This window comes from Miscanthus floridulus, chromosome 2, assembly GCF_019320115.1.
Source record: "Miscanthus floridulus cultivar M001 chromosome 2, ASM1932011v1, whole genome shotgun sequence".
Taxonomy (NCBI): Eukaryota; Viridiplantae; Streptophyta; class Magnoliopsida; order Poales; family Poaceae; genus Miscanthus; species Miscanthus floridulus.
In genome coordinates this window covers 156,293,344-156,302,087 of record NC_089581.1, presented here as the reverse complement: position 1 = coordinate 156,302,087, position 8,744 = coordinate 156,293,344, and positions in this window count along the sequence as shown.

Here is an 8,744-nt window from a genome sequence, read left to right as displayed (position 1 = left end):
TAAGCAAACATTTTTGTAATTTATTTACCAAACTATAAAACAGTAGCTACTTGTTTTAAACATAACTAGAGTTATATACATCAAAATAGTATGATTGTGGATATTTTGGAAATCTTATGAAATTATTTATAACTTTTTTTAATACTCTGGAGGTGATTCAACAGTTATCTAGGTCAAACAATTCAGTCAAACAAATTTATCTAGAAAGTAAACAATTAGGGCAACAAACTTCTAACAGCCAAAACTCTTAAACCCTAAGGCCTATGACCATGAAAATTTAACACAAGGTAGATTACTAAGTTATCTACAACTTTGTTATTAACAAGTTTTACAGCAAAGATCATTATCAACATGAAATCATCCACTCAATCAAAATTATACATGCGACCATTTATTTGAATTATAAAGCAATAATTAATTAGTTGCATACAACAAATTGCTTCTAAGCCTTACTACTAACTTCAACAGTTCATATATATCTCAAGCACCATAGACAACATCGTGGTCAATCACAATTTGTTTATTTAAATGCTTTTCTTAATTTAATTAGATAATTAGGAGAAATAATAAACATATACAAATGTGTACAATAAATTCTCATAAAATAACAGTGTCTTCCAAGTGCTCCCATTAGACTACTGTAAAAATTTCATACCATTTGGACATATATAACATCCCCTACAAAAATAACAAGCTAGCAAGACCTATTATAGTGAAAATAGTTAACCCTATAGAAAAGTGTCAAACAACAGATTATATATTTTCCTAGCTTTGTATTAGTGCGACACTACTGTACAAAAATTTGCATAGCAATAGCAATATGTTACATATTTTTATCCCTATAATTTTCCTCAAAAAATGTCATTTATTAATAGATAAATACAAAGATCATATTTCAATCAAATTTACTGCAAGATTAATAATTTTCCTAGCTAGAGAATGTCAACACAAGACCAACAAAATTGGAATCAAAATTTTATCAGATTTCTAGCTCAAGATATATAATTTACAAGATTGTAAATATTCAAAAAGCATTTATATAAATACATTTTAATCACCAATAAAAATACTAGAAACTATATATCTGATATTTTTATAAAATACTACACTTCCTAAGGAACACAACAAAATTTGGTTCACCAACAATAGACCTCTACAACTCAACTTATGATTTTTCAAAGTTAGTATAGAAATATGTAAAAGAATTAACAAAAACACTACATAGCAGTCGCTGACAGAGGGGACCCACGGGTCAGGGGACCCCACCCGTTAGAGAGCCAAAGCAGAGTTCGGTGGTCGGCCGGTGATATCTCGCTGATGGCGAGGTCTCCGGTGAAACTAGGGTGTTTTAGTGACCAACATCAACCATTTACACCTATTCACACATGATCACATGCATACATATAAGGAAACATAAAATAACAAAGCATGTTTCATATGTTTCAGTTGTATGTTTCATATGTAAAAGTTTATATATGAATGCTTGATGGTTATGCTCATACAATGCAAGTCAAATTATACAAGCCTAACACCTAGGGTGTTACAGCCCCTCCCCCTTATAAAAAATCTCGTCCCAAGATTTATAAGACCTACCATTCTTAGAAAAAAGGCGAGATAAACTTTATGTAAATAATCCTTCCGCTCCCACGTGGTATCTTGTTCACTGTGATTATTCCACACCACCTTATAGAACTTAATGACCTTACACCGTGTTACTCTTTCCATCACTTCTAACACTCAAATTGGTTTCTCCTCGTAGGTCAAATCCGATTGGAGCTCAATGTCGATGGGTGCAATGGCTTCCTCAGGTATGCAAAGACATCTCTTCAACTGAGAAACATGGAAGACATCGAATATGGCACTCATCTCTGGGGGAAGTTGTAACTTATAAGCTACATTCCCTTTCCATTCAATAATCTTGTATGGCCCTTCATATCTAGGCGTAAGCTTTCTTTTCACTCCAAATCTCTATACTTCTTTCATGGGTGACACTTTCAAGTACACATAATCTCCCACTTCAAAAGTCAGTGGTCTTCTCCTTTTATTAGCATAACTCTTTTGTCTTGACTGAGCAACTTTCATATGTTGTTGGATAATGCGCACTTGCTCTTCAGCTTTAGTGATAAAGTCAATGCCAAAGTATCTTTTTTCGTCGGGCTCAACCCAATTCAACAGAGTTCTACATTTTCTACCTTATAAGGCTTCAAAAGGGGCCATCTTGATGCTTGCTTGATAACTGTTGTTGTAGGAGAACTCAGCTAAAGGTAGTGAAAGGTCCTTGTGTGGTTTTAGTAATTAAGTGACAACCTAGGTGGACTAATTATGTTTATGTGAGATACACAGATGATTAGTCTATAGGTACATATGTGTGAGCAACATATGCCATGAAGGTGAAAATGGCTTAGAGATGTTGCAAAGCTCACACATGTGATGATAAAAGAGCTTATTGCACATGAGACATGACATTGAGTCATGTGATCAAGGTGGAGAAGATCAAGACAAGACTTGGCTTGATGGACTAGTTGCAAGCGTAAAGAGCAAGTTGGAGGCTTTGGAGCAATGAACCGCATGGTGGTGAAGCTTGAGCAAGACTTAGTGCCGATGGACGAAGGCAACGGTGAAAAACAAGTGAAGTCAAGATCGATGAACCAATATGATCACATGATGATATGAAGTGGATCATATCATTGTTGATCATGTTGGTGCATGTGTTGCATCGACATTGGAGGAGATGGAATGGAATGTGCAAGGCAAAGGTATAACCTAGGGCATTTCATTTCACCGGTCATAGACGTGTAGAGAAGTTGATGACTAGGTTTAGGATAGATGGTCGTACTATCAAGAGGGGCAAACTTATTTACATATCGGTCATCTAGTGCCACTCGAGTGATCTAACTTTGCATCATCACTAGGATCGAGTGGCGTGACAAGTTGAGTGGCTAAACCTTTAGAAAATGTTTATGAAAAGCTAACACACATACACATGGTGGTGTACACTTGGCGGTGTTGGCACATTTATAAAGGAGATGAAATTAGAGTTGATGTGGATCAACTCGGCGATGGAACAAAGGTGAGAAGGGTTCAAAACTCCACCAGCAGAGTGTCCGCCCATGGAGTGTGGATAGTCCGATGGTGCCACCGGTGCCCTATACAGAAAAGACAGGGTCTCACAAAGTGGACCGGACATCGGTCATGTGGTGACTGAACACTGGGGTCCTGCATCCAGTCAGTGGCAGCAGTGAGTGCATGGTTTCGGTCTTCGATCGGATGCTGGCGCTAAAAGTGACCGGACGCTGGTAGGGTACGTCTGGTTAGGCTGACGTACGGTGACGTAGGCGGCATAGAGAAGTTGGAGAAGGACCAAACGCTGATGGTGAGTCCGATCGTGACTGACCGGACGTGTCCGGTTGTGACTGGATGCTTGCTGGAAATGACCAGACGCTGGTGTTGGTGCGTTCAGTCACTTGAGCAGCTGCGTCTGATCATCACTTGACTATTGAGATTAGGTGAATAGCATTTGAAGCCAATGACACATGGCAAGCATCGGGTGACCAGACGCTGAGGTCCTATGTCCGGTCGATCTGACCAGAGCGTTCGGTCGTCCCAAAATTTGCCTAGTGAAGGGGTTACGGCTAGTTTAGCCCATGGGGGTATAAATAGAAGGTGGTCTTGGCCATAGCTAGTGCTCCTCAGGGGACTTTATGTCCATGCTTGTGAGTGCTTGGGAGCCCTCCATTTCATATATGCTTGATTGTGATCATTCGATTGTGTGAGAGAGCGATTCTAGTGCGATTGCATCATGTGGCACTAGGTGATCGAGTTGCAAGCCGGTGGTGGTTGTTACTCTTGGAGGTTGCCACCTCCTAGATGGCTTGGTGGTGGTCTCCGATGAAGCCCACATGAAGCTTGTAAGGTGCTCTAGAGAACAGCTTTGTGAGGGGCATTGTGCTTGCCCAGCGGGAGCCATGAAGAGCAACTCTAGTCTCTAGTTGAGCGTGTCATTATGCTACCCTCACTTTCGGGGTAGGTTCTTGCGGTGCCCGATGTGCGGGCTTGGCGGGTGATGCCAATTAGCCGCCAAACCACCAAGTGAGCGGTCGACACAATGGGGACGTAGCGTGTTGGCAAGCACGTGAACCTTGGAAGAAAATCACCGTGTCAACCTTGTTCTTCCCGTTGGTTTGTAATCCCCTTACACAAGCTTTTGATTACTTTTATATACATGGTGCTTGTGTAGTTGCTCTTGTAATTAGTTAGCTTATGTAGCTCACTAGTTACCTTTTTGCTTGTGTAGCATAGAAGTAGCTCCCTTACGTGGTTAATTTGGTTTGTGTAACCTTATTAGTCACTTTGCTTAGTTTGTGTAGCTAAATATTTGTGCTCTCTAATTTGGCATTGGTTGCCTTGTTATTGAGCATTGCTAGTGAGTTTAGTTAGATTTGTGCTTTTGATTACTAGCATGTGTAGGAGCTCTCTCATTGCTTAAAATACTAGTGGCATAGGTTTATGTGACCTTGCTCCTAGAATTAGTTAGGTGAGCTCTAGTTAGCCTATCACCTTTGTTGCTTAATTAGGATCTTTGCAAGGTGTTAGAGAACATAGATAAAGGGGTGTAGTCTTGGCTAGACCGATAGTTTTAATTCCGCACTTGTTTTGGTTAGCCGACACGATTAAGTTTTAAAAACGACTATTCACCCCTCTCCCCTCTAATCGCCATCTCGACCCTTCAGGTAGCCATTTCTCCCATGAACCCTTGTAAGATATAACACAAGCTCTCAGCAAATATTCTAAGATCTAGTTTAGTCGCTCTGTCTGTCCGGAAGTTTATGGATGGTATGCTGAACTTCTAATTAGTTTAGTCCCCAAAGCCTAGTGCAAGTGTTCCCAGAAATGAGCGATAAACTATGGTCCCTGATCTGAGATTATAGTTCTTGATATTCCATGTAGTCTCACAATCTGAGAAACGTACAGCTCAGCGTACTTCCCCATGTGATACCTTGTGTTCACCGGTATAAAATGTGCTGACTTGGTGACACAATCTACAATGACTCATATGGAATCATGACCTTGTGGTGTCAGTGGAAGGCCTGTGATAAAGTGCATACTTATTTCTTCCCATTTCCACCCTGGAATAGGCAATGACTGAAGTAATCTAGCGACATAGGTGACGATCTCTTTCTTCATCTTGGTCCACCAAAAATGGGTCTTCAAATCTTGATACATCTTGCTACTACCCAGGTGGATAGACAACTTGGACGAATGAGCTTCATCTAAAATTTTGATTTCTAAGCTCACGGTCTTTCGGTACCACAAGTCGGTCCTCAAACCATAACACACCTCTTTCATCTAATCTAAAATGCTTGGTTTGTTGCTCTTGCATCTTTCTCTTGATGTAAAATATACCTACATTTGTCTTCTACAGTTCTATGATTTTGCTCTTAAGTGAACAACTAATAGTGATATTATGCAGCACAACAGAATGTAACAAATTAAATCCATCTTCCAACAATGCTTCCATAGTGTTGCAATGAGATTTCTGACTAAGTGCATCTGCTACAACATTAGCTTTCCCTGAATGGTAGTGCACTTCTAAATTGTAGTCCTTAACCAGCTCTAACCATCTTCATTGTCTCATGTTTAGCTCAGATTGGGTAAAGATATATTTGAGATTTTTGTGGTCAGTGTATATGTGACATACGTTGCCCAACAAATAATGTCTCTATATCTTTAATACGTGAACAACTACTGCAAGTTCTAAGTCATGAGTAGGGTAATTGACTTCATGTTTTCTCAACTGCCGAGAAGCATAGGCAATCACTCTTCCTTCTTGCATGAGCACACACCCCAAACCTATACCCGATGCATCACAAAACACATCGAAAGGCTTTTCAATGTCGGGTTGTGCTAAAACAGGAGCTGTAGTTAACAGGGTCCTTAGGGTGTAAAAAGCTACTTCACACTCTGGTGTCCAATTGAACTTCCCATCTTTCTGAAGTAGTCTAGTCATAGGTTTAGCTATCTTAGAGAAATCCAGAGTGAAACGACGATAATAACATGCTAACCCTAGAAAACTCTGAACCTCATGAACCGAAGTCGAGGACTTCCAATCCATGACCTCTTGTACTTTAGATGGGTCTACAAAAATTCCATCCCTCGATAGGATGTGACCCAAGAAAGGTACTTTACTCAACCAAAATTCACATTTGCTAAACTTTGCATATAACTTATGTTCCCTCAATCTGGACAGAACAATTCTTAGGTGCTCAGCATGATCTGTCTCATTCTCCGAATAAATCAAGATATCATCGATAAACACAACCATGAACTTATCAAGCTCGGGCATGAATACTGAATTCATCAAGTACATGAAGTAGGTAGGAGCATTCGTCAGTCCGAAAGACATGACCAAATACTCATACAAGCCATACCTAGTGGAGAAAATAGTTTTAGCTATGTCCTCTAGCCTGATCTTTATCTAATGATAGCCTAACCTCAAGTCAATCTTGAAAAATACCTTTGCTTTTGCCAACTAATCGAACATGATATCGATACGAGGCAAAGGATACTTGTTTTTAATGGTCACAACATTAAGTGCCCTATAATCCACACACATTCTCAAGGACTTGTCCTTCTTCTTTACAAACAATGCTGGACATCTCCATGGAGACGAACTAGGTTGAATGAGACTTTTGTCCAATAGTTCTTGTAACTGAATTTTAAGTTTCGCTAACTCATTTGGTGGCATCCTATAGGGTCTTCTTGAGATAGGTGCCATACCTAGCACTAACTCAATCTTGAATTCCACATCCCTATTAGGTGGTAAACCTAGTAACTCATCTAGGAATACATCAGGAAACTCATAAACCACTGGAATATCACATAGGGTAGTGGCTTGGATAGCACAAGACAAGTTTTGGAGTTCAAAATTCTAGGAAAGTGGTACTAGGAAAGCATTAACCCCCTTTGGTTCTCTCAACATAATTGTATGAGTGCTAGTGTTAATGAGAACCCCATGATCACTCATCCACTTCATGCCTAAGATCACTCTATAGATAATCCAGGCAATACTATCAGATCCATCATATACTCCCTCTCTTGTATAGAGATGAGCACATTTCTGACCATCTTATTTGTAGACATAGTAGCCCTAGCTGAACTTATACTATAACCACCCTTGCTTACCTCAATTACTTTCTGATCATGTCTAGATGCAAATGATTGGCTCATAAATGAATGAGAAGCTCCTAAATCAAATAAAACAATGGTGGAATGTTTGTTAACAAGGAACAAACCAGCAGTGACAACATCTCCTATGGGCACCTCTTCAATAATAGTATAATGCATGTATCCAGGACGTGCCTTAGGATTCACCTACCTCTAATTTCCTTGGTTTTGATTGTTGTTCTTATTAGAATGGGGGCACTCTTTGGACTAATGGCCCAACTTATTACAGTTGAAGCAGGGTTGATTACTATTAGGTCCTATGGAGCTTCCTTGCCCTCTATTTCCCTTGGGTAAGGAAATGGTGAATGCCTTGCGGAACACCTTCTGAGTTTAGCTGTTCTGAGCTTTTGGTGGAGGAGGCCCAAACTTGGGCACCAGTGGTCGAAACTATGGCCTAGCTACCACTGGAGCTCTAGACTGCGAAGACCCTGAGGCGCCTGCCTTAGCTGCCCTCTTGCGGCCCTTTGCTACCGCATGTAGATTGTTGTGGTTCTCTTGAGTCAATGCATCACTGATGAACTCATTGTAGGTGGTGCACCTCGAGTTGGCCATAGTCTTCATTAACTTAGTGCCGAGGCCTCTCTTGAAGCTTTCTATTTTCTTTTCTTCCATGTCAACAAAACCTAGGGCATAATGAGATAGATTGTTGAAGCATGCATATACTCAGTAAGGGTCTTAGTCCCTTGTGTGAGCCGCATGATCTCCGCTGCCTTCATGCGCATCAGCTCTAGGGGAATGTGATGTCCCCTAAAGGCTAACTTAAACTGCTCCCATGTGACCTGTGCATCGGTAGGTAAAGAGGATAGGAAATGGGTCCACCAAATCCCGGTCGGTCCCTACAGCTGATGGGATGCATATTCTACCTTCTGGTGCTTGGTGACCCTCAACAGATGGAACTTTTGCTCAATAGTGTTGAGCCACTCATCTGCCTAGAGCGATTCCTCAACCACCTTGAAGATAGGAGGCTTGGTATATAGAAAATCCTTGAAGGTGCTGTACTGATTTAGCTCAGGCCCCTATTGCTGTTGGCGAGTGTGAGCCGTGTTCTATGCAATGAGGCACTAGGTTTCCTCCATAGTCCTCTGGCTTCCCAAGAATTGGGCAAAGAACTCAATAGCAGACGATGGTGGCAGTGGTGGTAAGTCACTGTCATTGCCCTCTTGGCTGCTGCCTACTCTGGCACGAGTGCGAGTCATCTACAAAGTTGCAACAATAAGTGATTATTGGATGATGTCAAGAGATTACAGATGAATTGTATAATCAGGCCAAACTAAAATTACTGGAGAGAATCTTAAATTCATACAAAAAAAATAGAGGCATAATAATTCATTCTCACAACATGACATCACCAATTTAATCATTTATTGGGCTCGCAGCATGTTAACGTTCAAGTCATAATCACCAATAAAATGAACTATAATTGCATTAACGTTCAACCAAGCGTGAAACCATGCGAAGTACCAATATTACATGAAAGTCAACTCACAAATACCAAACTTCACTACAAGTTCATTACATAA